Source organism: Rousettus aegyptiacus, unplaced genomic scaffold (assembly GCF_014176215.1).
Source record: "Rousettus aegyptiacus isolate mRouAeg1 unplaced genomic scaffold, mRouAeg1.p scaffold_m13_p_10, whole genome shotgun sequence".
NCBI classification, from domain to species: domain Eukaryota; kingdom Metazoa; phylum Chordata; class Mammalia; order Chiroptera; family Pteropodidae; genus Rousettus; species Rousettus aegyptiacus.
In genome coordinates, this window is record NW_023416285.1 from 13308215 (window position 1) to 13324057 (window position 15843).

Here is a 15843-nt window from a genome sequence, read left to right on the forward strand (position 1 = left end):
TTCTGTTTGTCACCTTTTGCCCAGATGAGAAATTCAAGAGCAATGCAACCTGGATAAGGAATTCTTTCACATAATGTGCTTGAAATATTAATGGGACTGTCAAGTAGCCAGTTGGCTAAATAGTTCTGGAGCTCAGGGGAGAGATCTTGCCTGGAAATACAAATCCAAAAGACAGTCACATGACTGAGGTCCGCACTTGGGTAGATTGCCACAGAGAGCACGATCAGAGTGAAAGAAGAGGAGCTCCAGGCTGGAACCCCGGGAACTTCACAGTTAAGGTCGGGCAAAGCGAGAGAGTCCATGAGGGAGGGGAGGAGGCATGAGGAAAAGTGGGAAGCTGTCGCAAAAAAAAAGTCAAAGAAACTTCTCGACAGAAATGTCTTTTCTAAAAAAATGGAACTAATAATTCCCGCATTTGGGAATGATGAAGTCATTGCCAGAAGAATTTCAGCCAAGTGGTGAACCACGAATCCTCACCTGGGAAGGAAGCCAGCGGTGGGCAAGGGAGCTGAGGACACTGGGCGGCGTCTGCAGTTACGGATACGGACAGTGAGTGAACTTGATGACCCATACCAGGCTTATTGAATGGCACTGAGTTTGGGGACAATAAAATTAGAGTGGCATTCCTTGGCATGACTGGGTTTTTCCAGTAGCGGGCAACAGTTTGCGTGCAGAAGCGAACGAGACAGGTGGGCTAACCCACGACTGGAATTTTGTGGACAGATATAGAAAGGCAAGAGATTAAGGGCTTTGGGGTTTGGGCAAGAGAGTGTTTAAAGTGATAAGTCATGGGCGCTGGGCTGGCTATAAAAAGACCGAGGGGAAGGGAATGGCTGATGGGGAGTAGAACAGGGACCAGAATCTTGGAAATAAATGGGCGAGGGTGCCAGAAAGCCGTGACACTGTTATCATCTATGGTTCCACTGGAGTTTAAGGTTCTAGAACATTCCAAAGATGAGGCCAGGGTGTGGAGGATGCGCTGCAGAAACATAGTAGGGGTGGAGTGGTACAACTCCAAAGCTAACGCCACCGGGTCTGTCCCCCAGCATGGATGCTGAAGGCCGCCCCAGTGGTGGCAGCTGGGGTCAAGGGGAGGATGAGAGCCAGGTGTCTGCACCCTCGGGGACAAGGAGAAGTGACAGGGAGATGATGAGACAGCCAGGAAGAAGGGTAGGATGTGGCCTACGGGAATTTTGCTGGGACCATAGAGATGGTAGGGTTTTGTGTGATGGGGCAAAGTCACGTAGTGGAAGCAACAACGACCACAGCTCCTCCGGCCTCAGGAGTGTGGACGAAGGAGCAGCCACCTCCTGCCACACTGCAGAAGAGGCGAGATTCGGGGAAAGAAAGTTTACTGTTAACGGACCAAGTGTCCAAAAGCACTATTGAAAAAGTTGTGAGGTCAACTGAGAAGGGAAATGGCAGGAGCCGGAGAGAAATGAGAGTGGCCTTTACCGCGAACCTAACCATTGTTACTTTATATAAGAGTTTTTATTGTCACAGATATCTCTAAGATATCTGCGTCCAGACCAGACCAACAACAATGATGCAGTAGTACAGAATCCACGTTCCTCTCCCCTTGGACTTATCTCAGGAATGACAAGAGATGCTGCTCAAGTGCTTAGGGCCCAGACTTACTCCTTGTTTTGAAGTTTATGTAGTTCTGTGAGGGGAACAAGAAAGATTTGCCTCTCTGCAGATCTCAAAGGAACATAAGCCAGAAGGTATTTGCAGAGATGTTATACCCCGAAAAGAGAGGAAAAATGCTTATCTGATAACCAGAGTTAAACTTTTGACATAAACTATTTGCTTGGGTCACCTGACCCACATTTTGTTCTAGCAGGCCAACAAATCTGCAAAAAAAAAAAAGATGAAAAAAGGTCATAATTGTTATAAGTATGACCCCTTGACTGATATGGTCATTAAAAAGGTTTATTTTGAAGTTTTCAAATGGACAAAGGAAGTACTGTGATATTACCGTTCATTTTATACAGCCTCTGTTTGGTACCCTGACGTGCAGCTGCTGAGAGTATAAGTTGCTGCATCTTTTCTGAGAGATAATTAGCAAAAAAAGTCTTTTAAAAAATTGTATGTCCTTTAACCCAGCAGTTCTACTACTGTGTTATCCTTAAAAAATTATTATAGGTATGTACCAAGTTTAGTCTTAATTAGCAACAACCTAAATAACCAATAATTACGAAGGTAGATAAATAAATGGTCCTACAATCATACAATACTACAGAGCCATTAAAATATTAAATATTGCATGGCAAGTTGATATGATTTAATGGACTAAAATCATGTTATGAAAATATATGTGATACCAATTTAAAAAGGAAGTACATAGGCCTAGAACAAAGACAGAAAGGATATGCATTAAAATAACAAAATAACATATTTGTGATTATCTTTAAGTGTTTGCATTATGTATATGGTTTTGATTTTCTTTTTTTCTGAACTTTTCTAAAAAAAATTTCCAAAACAAAAATATTTAATATCTGTAATAAGAAAAATTAATAATATGCTTTTATCAGTTTCCTGGCATATGATAATCAAAAATAGTACCCTGGAAAATCAAGTTTAAATATATTTTTTAATTAAGTAGTAAAATGTAAAAAACAAAAAATATATATTTCTTATACTTAAACATGTAGAAGAAAAGAATTATTTGTCCATATATCAAGGGGAAAACTCCGTTTTTACAAATGTCTTTTTGGGCTGACACTTCAAGGAACATTCCTCTGTGTTCTAACCCCTTTTGAATTAAGGGCTGATATCTTTAAATTCCCAGAATGAGTCAAAGGTTATTTCTCTATTTAAATGATCAATAAAGACTTTAGTTAGAACGTATTTCGTGTCCGACACTGTATTTAATGTTGGAGATAGTGCAACTGTGTGTTTAAAAGGAAAAAAAAAAAAGACATTTATAAACCAACTAAGAAAAACAACTGTAGCTATTTAGTCTAAATACAATGTAGGCAGAAAAGAATAGAAACAGCTAGCATTCCAACAGTACTTACTATCTATGAAGATTTCTTAAATACTGTATATGCCCAAAGATGAAGCATTTTCCCCAAGTGCTCCAAAAGAGGAATATTCAAGGATTTTTAAAGGCTCTCATATTACAGAACATTCTCTAATTACTTTATTTAAACAACTAAGTAATGCTTGGGGGCAGACTCATTAGCCCACAATGACCCCAGTCAAAGCTTGTTTGGGATGCACCAGGAGGTCATAGAATCAGTTACAGAAGAGATAAAGAGATTTAATATAGATTTAGTCATTGTTCCTGGAAGGAGCCACCGCAATGCAAATATCTAATATCACTGTAAGCAAGCATTTTAAAAATAACTACCTAAGTGAATATAATGTATACTTATTTAACGTTTACTTATTTCTGGGTCTGTATTCAATGCTCCCATTATACAAAAATGGTCTCTCTTTTTAGAAGGCAAACTCTCCTTCCACCATAATGATCATGACTAAGACAGCACTTCACCAACACTCCCCAAAACATCATCACACTGCACTATACTAGTACAGGAAAAGAAAGAATATGGCTAAGATTTGGGGGAAATGAATGAGTATTTATTTTAATACATGTAAAAAAAAAAATAAAACAGAATCAACCCATTGTTTTTTAGCAACTCGTTCCTTAGGAGCAGTTTAATTGAGGGAAATAATTTTTAAATTATTTCTAATGTAACTGTTACTAGAAGGGTCAAAAAATCAATTAGCAATGAAGTCCTACTTCCTAAAATAACAATCCTCTGATTAACACTGTAAAGATGATTCCATTCCCTTTTACAATTTTTTTTTTATCTGTTTTCACAAGGCATTGTAACCCTTTTACTGGGACATCACACAAAAAAAGAAGTAAAGGATGTCATTAGCACGGCTGCGTGGGTCTCAGGGAGCGGGCTCAACTTCAGATGCTATTTCACTCTCCAGCTTGGGTGACTAATTCTAATCCAGAAAAAAGTTTAGTAGGCTATTGAAGTACAATAAAATCCAAAATTAGACTTTTTGTTTGATTTACAAATTAAACTGTTACGTGAGCGGATTTTAAATGATGCAAGCATCTTAACTTCCAGCTAAGTTTGAAAGCTTGCTTGCTTGCTCTTGACAGATAGAACAGGATGGAAAGCAACTCTCCTATCGAAACCACGAACACACGTGATCCCAACTCTGCTAGCTCCTTCCTTTCGCTAAGTGAGAGAGAGGAAGGAGGGCTGCTGGTGGGAGGATCAATATCACCAAGGGAGCACTGGAGATTAACCCTTAGGCGTCCCTACTTATAAATTTCAAAAGTCGAAACCGAGTATGGCAGACCCGGCCCCCACACTTGTCCTACTCTTTATATACATTCTTTTTCTTTCTTGGCACTTCACACAGTTTAAAGGCGATTAGATAGATGATTGATAGATGATAGATAGATTAGATAGATAGATAGATAGATAGATAGATAGATAGATAGATAGATGATAAATAGGTTGATGTGCATATATTTATGGATACAGATACAAAAGATTTATATACAACAGTCTCCCCTTTTCTGATTTCAGTTACCCACCATCAACGTGGTCTGAAACTTAAATGGAAAATTCCAGAAACGAGCAATTCGATAAGCCATTCCTAAGTTTTAAACTGTGTCATTCTGAGCAGCGTGATGAAATGTCGTGTTGTTGAGCAGGGACATGGACCACCCTTTTGTCCAGCATATCCATGCTGTAAACACTCCCCTCATGAGTCACTTAGTAGCCATGTTGGCTGCCAATCAGGTATCAGATATTTCAAGAGAGAAATATCACATTCATATAACTTTTAATATGGTATATTGTTATAATTGTTCTGCTCTGCTGTTGTTAATCTCTTACTGTGCTTAATTTATAAATTAAATGTTACCACAGGTGTGTACATATAGGAAAAAACATAATATGGATTGGGTTTGGTAATATCCATGGTTTCGGGCATCCACTGGGGGTCTTGGAATGGATGTCCCACAGATAATGGGGGACTATTCTATACGTCATAAATATATAATGTGATTTCTCTCCTACTAAATTAAAGCTCCTTCAGGGCAGGAATAAGCACATTGTAGGTAAACGATAAATCTTGTTAAATGAAAAAAAATCAACAACAACAAAAAAACCCTCACAATTCTTCCTTGACACACTCCCACGCTTTCCTCCTGCCTAAAGGCCACCCTTGTTTTCACTTGTCCAAATCCTTCCCAATTTTCAAAGCCCAAATCGACTACCACTGCCTCATTAAAACCTTCTGTGATTCTTCCAGCCAAAAATAACTCCCCTTCATCCAAATGACCACAGCACCAGTATCTGCTCCTTTCTTGACATGCTGAACCGTCCTCTAACCTCCCCTGCAGGGAGGTGAGGCTCTGCTGGAAACTCACACCCATGTTAAAGGCGGCATATTTTACTCACTTTTGATTCTCCTCTGTCATCCATCTGTAAGTGGATGTACCACTTACTAGCTTGGTCAAGCCTCTTCACCTCTCTGCATCTCACCTCCATCGTTTGTAATAGGTAATATGTATACTAATCATAGGACCCACCTCATAGGGCTATTTCGATGAATAAATGAGTTAATTCACGTAAAACACTTTAAAAGGTTTATAGAATGTCAGAGTAAGTGCTCACTATGTGGATTCTATTATTATTGACTCAGTATAACTTATTGAGAGCCTACTATGTGCCAGGCACTATGCTGCTGCTGCCACACCGGTAGGTACTCTCTAAATGTTTGAGAACTGGCTGATAAATGCTAGCACTGACTCAGCCCTTTATCAGTGAATAACAAAGTTCTTCCCAGGTCCAAGGTGTCATTTAATCCTTACAACCATGCTAGGGATAGATGTCATCATTCCTCCTTTTACGCAGGAGCAAATGGAATCCCTTCTGCTCTGAATTGCACACACGCGTTATTTGATGGGTGAGAGTCTCCTCAGAGCTCACCTCACAAGCCCTCCAACTTCTAGAGATTTTTTTTCCATTCCCTCCTGCAGCTCCCTCGACTTCACACGAAGCATCTTTTTTAGCATCTGTTCAGCCTGACTCCTGTCATTAGATACATTCTTGTGTGTTTATAATGCACCACTGATTTGTTTCAGACTAAATCGTGGTATCTAAAAATAAAGTGATGTTGAACATATTTCTTAGCATATTAACTTTGAAGAAATAGATTAATCTTTTAGAAATAATCAAAAATGAATGACCCACTCAGCATGTAGCAGTTACCAAAAAAAAAAAAAAAAGTAAAAATTTAAAAACCCCAGATTCCTACATTCCCTCCTTTATCTTTTTTGTATTTATTAATTTAAGTATATGCCTCATAATTTTTCATTTTAAAAATTAAGAGATCTAGTGAGCCTATGATAAACCAATCACGTTCTTCCCTGGAGATGCTTAAATGAAGTCAAACTCTCATTTTCAAAGACATCGCAGAATTTTCCTCATCGCCCTAAGAGATGGAGCAAAGAACAATAAAAGTGAGACATACGATGTTATAAAAGTGGTTTTCTGACATTCCAGCCATTTATCCAACACATCTGTTCATCTACTACGGAACTGAGGGAGGTGTGCTTCCTTTCTTCTAGGAGGTTCTAAGTCGACTGGGAGGTGAGAATTATACAGAAATGACAGCACAAGACAGAAAGGGTTTATGATGAGGAGAGTGATAGGGGTTGCAAAGAGGAGTTAATTCTTGCTGAAGTAAAAATGTGATATGTCTATTTGATAAATCATTTACAATGTTTCCCCCTTCAACATACAGTCACACCCATTTTGACTATTTGTTTCTTTTCTTTCTTAGGCATCTAAAAGCACTCTCAATCATCAGCCCTTGGGTGTTTATCTTAAGCCACCAACTAGCCTTGGTGACACTGTTTTATTCTATTCGATGTGTTCCTCTTACTCGGACAGGGTTACATATGCAAATAAATATACATTCTGGTTCCAATACTAAATAATGAGGCAAACTGCAGTTTATAAAATGCAGTCACCCCACGCCACATTTCATTTTGGAAGAGGGAGGGCTATAGTCGACTGTGAACAATTACCAAATCTTCAATGGAATTCAATAAATGTTGTTTAAAAAAACTAATTATTTGTTACAAAAAACCAGCTACTACCGCCACTTTGTATTTGAAGGTTTGTAAACTCCTTCCATTTGAAATGTAATTGATTCCATTTTTATCATTTGTTCAAGTTTATGTGGTTATTCTCATCCTAAGAGATGATAACATCTATTTTCAGCAAATTATACATTATAATTCCTCATTCAAAAGCTGTAACAGAAAACAAAATGCTAATTTATGCTGTAAACGAAACCACAGAATCATAATCATTCATTGTTAACATTAAGGACTAAACTGCTACTGGAAATAATAAAATTGGAGCAAAATGTGGTAGGGCTTTTGGGTTAGAGTTTTCTTTTTCTTTGCGTCGTTTTTGGCTTGTTTTGTTTTGTCGGTACACAACTAACACACTTTCTAGTACTCGTTCAGGCAAGAGATTACAAGAATGTTTTGTCTTCTCCTAGATAAGCCAGACATTCACTTTGCCCCCTGGCTATTACCCGCAGTTTCTATATTTCAAACCTACAGGAAGATGTGCTCACAAAGCAATCAGGAGTGCACGCTAAAGAGGGGAAGCGGATTAGAACGGCACACCTGCGTTTCCACATTTCATTAAGTTTCCACACCTACATTCCCCTCCATACCAGCGATCACCCCCTCCCACACCCACCCCTCCTATACCAGGATCCTTCTTCTCAAGGTGAGCCTTCCCCCACGACAAGCCTCCCCTCTGAGTCAGGGAGAACACGATATAGACAGACAAACAGAAAACCAGTAACTTTAACAAATCAGGTCAATTCTTATTAAGGAAAGACTTAGGGGAGGTAGAATCTGGTCCCATATTCCACACTCACTGCACTTACCTAAAAGAAACATCTTCAAGTGCAAAGACAGTAACGTCCCCTAATGCATTTTCTCCTTTTCTTTTCTTTTTTACATACAATCCAAAGAAAGAAATATTTAAATATAACTGTTATATCAAAAATGTGAATTATTTGAAGGGACCGAAAAAGTCACCCTGTCTTCTAGAGTAAATCACTTTTCCGCTGCCCTTTTATTTAATGCCTTCTGCTGTCCACATTTTCCTCCTCACTGTAAAGTGTGATCATTGATTTCCTATGGTCTCTCGGGGAGGGAGTTCTGCCTGCTTGCCCATGACTACGAAGGGCGGGTGACCCCATTCTCATTCCAACGCAAAGCCTGCACTTTTACATTTCTGCTAGGGCCACAGGAACGCGAAACCAGCAAGAAACTCTTCACCCTCTTTTTAGAGACTGTCTTGCTGTAACTACTGACATTTAATGTTTTCCCTCCCCTTCTCACAGCTGTATTTTGGACGATCACAATATGAGGGATGAACCACTAAAAGGTATATTAGTTCATGATGGACATAAATGTTAAGTGCATGATTCGGTACAGAAGACACCTGGCATGATGAGAAAAGTAAATTTCGGTCTAAATCACAAACATAAATACCGACAGTGCAAACCAAAAAGGATATGGTTTGCTTATAAAAAGAAAGTGAGTTTATGCCTCAAAAAATATAGATATACATGTGAATATATATATATACATATATGGCTTTGATGCATTTGAATGACTATTTCTAAAATTAGTCCATTTGTGTATCTTAACATTGCATTTCTTCTGTAGAGCGTTATTTGACTGATATGTACATTTGGAATGATCTCTTCACTGAATATAATTATTTGATGTTGGGAGCTGGCAATCTGAAGACTTTGTCTTTCTCTCAAACTGGATCAACCATTTGCACCAAAAAGAATAGCAAACTATAACATTTAGTTCATCATCAAAGTGAAAAAAGGGTCAGGTAGTTATGGCTGATTTCGGCAAAACAGAAGACTTCACCTCATTCACCAAAGAAAAATTTATCTGGTTATGTAAAAAAAAGGGAGGGGCAAACTTGGGCAAAGACCTTCACTGTTTCATGAATGACACCATCACAAACCTGCTAGAAATGTGCATACGACCTCATGATGTCTCTATATTGTACTGAAAAGTTAAGCAGAGTTTAGAGAGTAAGAGTAAGCTGGCACTCTAGCTTCTGAAACTAGACTGCCTGGGAGATGTCCCAGTCTTGTCCCTAGCTAGCATTGAGATCTTAAGCAAGGTACTTCACTCTCTGCGCCTTATTTTCCTCATCTATATGACAATAATAATAAAAGTATGTACTTCATATTTTTTCACGGAGATTAAATGAGTCGAATACATGTAAAGTGCTTGGAACAGCATTAATAAACGATAGCCATGGTCACTACTCTTTGGTTCTCAAGACGTAAGTTCACAGAACTTTATAAAGAAAAGCAAATCATATTTTTAAGCCAGTGCCTTAAGGAAGCTAGCCTTACCGGAAGACACCCAACAAACCCAAGTTATTACAAGTCTTTTACTTTTCTCTCTACCTAACATAGGAAAAACTACGGTTAGGTGAGCTAGATGTGTAATTTCTAAAATTTATTTAAGGCAAAAATATATAGAAATACATCTAAAAACTATTTCACAGTTCATAATACATCTTTAGGAAAATAAAAATGTTTACGATGTATAGAATCCTGGTTTATATTTTTTGAACCTTGGGACACTAGCTTTCTAACAACTTTATAAATGGAGGACAGTCCCCAGTCTTGGCTCACCTCCATGGATCCAAACACTGTTACAACTTAAAGAATCACGAAACACTCAGAAAAGAGGGGGGGAAATTCTTTATAGTCCTTGGACTAGATGTTAGAGACATGCTCCTCAGTGGGCGGCCTTCTGCTTTGGCTATCCATATTCATGGAAGTGGTGCCAAGCCAAGCCCAAAAAAAAAAAAAAAAAGAAAGAAAAGAAAAAAAAGACAGTCAGCACAAGCTTTCAACAACTTCCCCACATCCATTAATGGTGCTGCCCTGAAACTTCTATCCGGCTTGAAAAGACAGAGCTCGCACAAAGAGTGACAGGTACTGGCTAACAGAAGCCCAGGACTGAATTCGGTGTAGACACTGCCTGCTCCGAGAAGAGAGTGTGCCCCCTGATAAGGGAACCATTTTGTATTTGTAGTCTGGAAAATTTGATGGAGCGGTGGGGGTTTGGGGAGAAAAAGGAAAGTAAAAAAAAAAAAAGCAGAGTCGAGTGTGTTGTCATGTCTTTTTCACGAACACAGGTTCAGCGACCCAGTAACCAAAGAACTGGTCAATCGGGTGAATAAAGTCAGGTGTCTGGCCTCATGGACACCCAGGCAGTCAGCTAATTGGCTCCATTTTTCACTTTCAATTGATTGATTCAATATCATAAAGACCTGGCCTGCTTCGATTTGGGCTTACATAGTGACAACTAATAAGGTGACCTAGGCCCAAACTGCAAGCAGTAATGACCACCCTACGTATGGTCAGCTTCATGATGGAGACGGTACGTTTAAACAACTACAGGAGGGACTCACAGGTTGAAAAGCACAAAATAAAAAGATAAAGCTGGGTTTTGGAAGCTTGCACTACTGCCATCCCTAGGCGTGAAACTGTAAATTAAAGAATGGTCTGTTGTCTGCTCCACAGAGCCAAATCAGAGACATTTTACATACACACTTTAATTGGGGTTTTCGTTCTAATTGAAGAAATAAATTCCACCTAAGCAGATGCTTACCCCCCACTCTCACTATGGCATGTTTTTCACATTGGCAAGTGGGTGCAAAATATCTGCAGCGTGGTCTACTCAGATATAAGATGGAATTTCCCAGCTTTTAAATGGTAACAGATGCAGTTTCGGCTCTAATACACATTGGGCTCTCTCCCAAAAAATCACCCCGATCCTCCCCACCACCAGCTTTATTAACAGAACGTCACAGAATAACTAAAACCCTTCCAGTCAACAATGATTCATGGTTGGGTTGTTTTGTTTTTGTGTTCTGTTAGGAAGTAATGAACAAATGCCCCAGTTTCTCCCAAATGTCCAGGTTTCTCTATAAAGAACCCCCATCTTCATTATTTTTTCACTTGCTTATTTACAACCAGAGGTGTCATAATCAGGTTTCTTGTGAAAATGAAAGTAATCAAAAATGCCTTGTGATTCCAGGAAAAGAGCTTCTTAGGGAGACATGCCTGCCTGCTATTGATGTTGTGAAAAGGCTCCTTTTACATGGTATTAGATGTTGAGAGCACATCATATTGATCTAGAAATAAAAAGCTTGATTCGTTTTCTTTTAGTACAGGCAACCCTTACCTTCATAAGCACTTTGTACACTAGGAAGAGAGTTTTATTTTTAATTGAGGTAGAGTAAACAAATTATATTTGAAGAGCATTGCTATTTTTAGGGAACAGAGGATTTGTAAGCTTTTTTGGCAGCAATTCAGGTGAAAATCATGAATAAGTCTCACTCTTTCAAATCCGGCCCAGGCCTCTCCCTAACAGCCCTGCCCAGAGCCCAAGATGATGTTTAAAGTGTTGCTTTTATTTTATTTCTTTTTCCTCCGAAGGAACAAACAGTTAGGAGTAGGTTTCCCAGTCATTTGGCCACGCTCAAACGCTGAAAATGCAAACTGAGGGGTCAAGAAGTACCCAGGTTCTTCTACACATATATTCTTCATCCCTGAAAATGCTAATGTGGCTGGCTGCGTAGGAAACCGCAAATCCTGGGGAAATTGCACCGCCTGGCTGTATTTACCCCTAGAGATTAAAGCTTCAGGAGGACTTGAGGGCACCTTCCTCTAATGATGCACACCGCCCATTTGTTTCTGTACTTTATCTTAAAGTTCACACCGCACCACTGGAAGAAGAAATCGATATTTCGAATGATCTCCCTTTCCCCACCATACGATTCCGCTGTACTGAGAGTAGCACACCACCCAATACCAGCCTGTGAGCTAATCATCCTCCACGGAGAAGCGCCAGCTGCTTTATCAGAAACGCTTCCCGATTTTCTTAGCGACATGAGTCTCCCTATCTAGAAGAAAGATCTTACCTTCTGGGAAAATATTTTTCCAAACCAAGTTTAACTAACTTTACCCGAAGAAACCGATAGGTTTCCTCTTTTTAAAACGCGGCCCCCACCCCCTTCTCTGGCTCTTTCCTTCCTTTACTCCAACCTTGCCCCGCACGCCTCCCTCTCGCCCACCTCCTTTGGTTTCCAAGGAGTTTGCACGTGATTGCCAGTCTTGCAAAATCCGGCCGCAGCCCTCCGCTTTTAAACGCTCTAAACGACTTGTTTCCTATCTCATTAAAGTGCTGCCGGCCCTCCCAAGCGTGGAAAGCCGTATCACTGCGTGCTTCCTTACACCCAAGTCTCCTTTCCGTCTTTCCTCGGAGGGAAACAAAGTGCCCGAGAGGTACAGGTCGGAGGTACGCGCCGGGAAACTTATCCTAACGCATCTGACTCCAGGACCCGGGGCGCGGCGCTGCCGAGGAATCCTGAATCCCAGCCCGGCTTGTGCCGCGTGCGTGGGTCGAGCCTTTCCTACGGGTCTCGCTTCTTAAAGACAAGCTGGAGTCGGTTTCTGACTCATCGACACACACACACACACACACACACACACACACACACACACACGCACACACACACACACACACCACACACACAGGTGCGCGAACGCCCGCTCTCGGAGAGCTGGAGTTTGCCGAACCAGAGGGGTCGTTGGCTCTCGGCAATACGGACCCGCGCGCGGAGGCGTGGAGAGCACCGGGCCGCGCCGGACTTGGCAGGTGGCCTGCAGAAAGCCCCCCGCGCCGGCCACGGATAGCCAGAGAACCCCCCGCGCCCCCCAACTCCAGCGCCGGCGCGACCACCCCGGCAGCTCCTGCAAGTTTCTACTTAGAGCGAGGTCTCCCGTTTCCTGGCTGCCTCACCCCGAAGCCCCACTTCACGTGCCCGGGCAGCCTTCCCACCCTACCCGGAGCTCTGCAACCCCAAAGCTGCCGCACGCTTCCCGGGAGCGGCGCAGACGTCCCCGCCGCTGGCGGCGGCCCGGCGGTGTGGCCGGAGCTCGCCGCCGCCTCCCGCTGCTGCCGCCGCCGCGGCAGGAGCCTCTCCAAGGCTCTCTGGCCGCCCTTATGTATTATTCACTCGGATGGCCACGGCGCTTTATGGAGAGTCCGCGCCGGAGACGCCTGGTCTTCGCCCGGCAACTACTAGTTTGGCGATTCCAGGTTTTTTGAAACTGGGGGTGATACGGGGGTGGCGGAGCGCATTTTTCTCAGTTGTTTTGCTCTGGGGACTGGGCTTTTCTGCCGGGAGCTTGCAGGAGCGCGTTGCGCCCCGAGCCCAGGAGGGAGTGCGCCAGAGCCGGAGAGTACGGCCGGCAGCCCCGCGAGCGGCGGAGACTGGCGGGTGGGCCGGGGAGAAGAGACGCCTCGGCGGCTGGCCGAGCCGGGCCGAGCGGACGTCCTCTCCTCGCCGCCGCCCCCCCGTCCCCGCGGGCCCGCGCCCCCCGCGGCGCGCGCCCCCCCCGCCCGGGAATCCCCCGCGCCCCGGCTCGCCACCGGGCGGCTGTGGCTTTCGCCATCGCTCCATCGCCTCGCCACCAGCCCCAACTTTCCCCAGGCTGGACATGCGAGCGCGCGCGCGCGCACAGACACACACGCGCGCGCACAGACACACACACACACACGCACACACACACGCACACACACACACCTCCTCCCTCGACTCCAGCTCCACTTCCCTGTGTAGTTTGGGGATGACAGATGCCTGTAGACTTTCACCAAACAAGCGGTGGGGGCAGCAGACTACAACAGTTATTTAATTAAAAGGAATTTTTCCTCTTTCTCGCTCTGGCTCCCAGAATAGCTTTAGCACCCCTAGACCCTGAGCACACTCCTGCCTCTCCAGGTTACCAGTGGCCCGCTAACATCCATCTGCTTCCACGCCCCCCCCCTTCCGGCGTCTACCTCCCGCCTCCCCCCCCCCACCCCAGTCACACCGACATGCACACCTAGAGGCCAGCGGCGGGGAGCGTCGAGGGCACGACGCGGCCAGACTGCATTGCACAGTCATCAAAGTTAAGTGTGTGTCTGTGGGGTGCTTGTGCGCGCCAGGGGAGTCGCGGGGTCATGGGCACCGAAGCATTCACTCTGCCCTCCCCCCTCCACGGGGTCAGGGGACGCCTCCACTTGAGATTGCAGCCATTTTAGGGAAAGAGGTGGCTCGGGGGCCCGGGGGGAGTGGAGGAGGAATAGCACGTCGCGGGGGACTCGCAGCTCCGCAACCCCTCGGTGCAACCGGAGGGCGGCAGGCGCCGGGCGCACAGGGGCGCGGCGCCCGCGGCGACTTGGGGAAGGTTGCGCTCGAGTTTCCTGGTTTTGCCTGGAGTTGTCCGGGGTAATGTGCCGGCTCCAGGTTCTTTCTCGGGTTCCCGCTGGGCTGGGAGGTGGTGGGGGGTGCAGGTGGGGGAGGTGGCAAATTGGCCTCGAGAGTGAGGCGACAGACCCTGGAGACTGGAGAGCTAATGCTGGGGAAGAAGGGTACCTCCTCTCGCCGGTTGGCACTGACCCAGACAGTGCGACCCACTTGGCCCCCCAGCCTCCCCACCCCCTCCTGAGCCTCTGCCTCCCCGCCGAGTGCCAAGTGAGCGCGCGGCGGGGGGCATGGGGCGCCACGCCGCCCGGCACCGTGCCACCCCTTACCTGGTTGGAAGGGGTTTCCCAGGAGGAGCCGTAGTTGTAAAAGAAGGAAGAGAGGAAGGTATCTTCCGACAGCCTGCAGCCCGCCATGCTCTGGATGCAAATAAAATGAGGAAGGGGGTGGGGGGGAAAGCACACACTAAAAAGCAACCAAAAATTTTCAAAATCAAAATTAAACCAATAAGAGAAGAAGAAATTCTCTCGAAAATAAAGAAAAGGAGGGGGAAGGAAACGGCGAAGGGAACGGAAACTCTCGGCAATGCTCCCTCTCCGGCTAAGGAGGGATGCTCGGGCTGCCGCCGCCGCCGCCGCCGCCGCCGCTGCCGCCTTCTCAAGACGGTACCTAGAGAGGTTCGTCCTGACTTGGGCAGCCGCCGCCGCCGCCGCCGCCTGTGCCGGCTGCGTGTGTGCGCGCGTGTGTGCGTGTGCGTGTGCGGTGTGTGCGCGCAGAGCGAGAGACCGCAGGGGAAGCGAGAAGGAGAGAGAATGAGCAAGCCGGGATGCAGGGCGCAGTGGCAGAGCGGGCGGGCGTGTGCGCGCGGGGGTGCGTGCGTGTGTGTGTGCGTGTGTGTGTGCGCGCGTGTGGCTGGGTGTGCGTCTGTTTGGGGAGCTCACCGGAGAGCCAGTGCCGTCACGTGGGCGCGCTGACTCCGCCGGCTGCCGGGGACAGCCTGTACTACAGCCCCGGCCACTAAATCAGCCCGCGCCGCCAGACCTTTGCAAACCCCCGGGCCTCAGGCCGCCCTCCCCGCCGGGCCGTGCGTGCCCCAGGACGGCAGGGGCCGCGGGCGCAGCCGCGAGCTGGGCGGGTAGGGAAGGGGTCGCCCCACCCCCGGGGAGGGAGGAAAAGATGCCCGCGGAGACGCTCGGGTCCGGCGTTACGCCACGCACCCTCCTGGCAAGCCTTCCTCCTACCCTCTTTGAAGATTTTTTTTCTTAATTCCTAAAATCTCTTTCTCTTGCAGAGGCCCCTCTTCCAGCCACCGAGAAATTATTTTCACAGTTACTACGTCTCGATTTTCTTTCTTTCCCGGTGTCCCTCGTCCCCCGCGGGCGCGCGCACACGCAGGCACACGCACACCCGTGGCTGCCGCCTCCCATCCCAAATGCAAACCCACTTCCTTTTGGCAGTTGCTGTA

The 15843-nt window shown here is 45.2% G+C and overlaps 1 protein-coding gene across 2 annotated transcripts in view; it reads right to left on the reverse strand.

The window, feature by feature from the left end:
- The window catches only part of PPARGC1A (PPARG coactivator 1 alpha), a 599446-nt gene extending 584212 nt beyond the window's left edge, over positions 1 to 15234 (reverse strand). The window contains exon 1 of one of the 2 annotated variants that reach the window (XM_016154829.2): positions 14708 to 15234. The gene's annotated coding sequence lies outside the window, so the exon portion shown is untranslated. The remainder of the gene's footprint in view (positions 1 to 14707) is intronic. The other variant, XM_016154831.2, reaches the window with a different exon arrangement.
- Between the last annotated feature and the right edge of the window lie 609 nt (positions 15235 to 15843).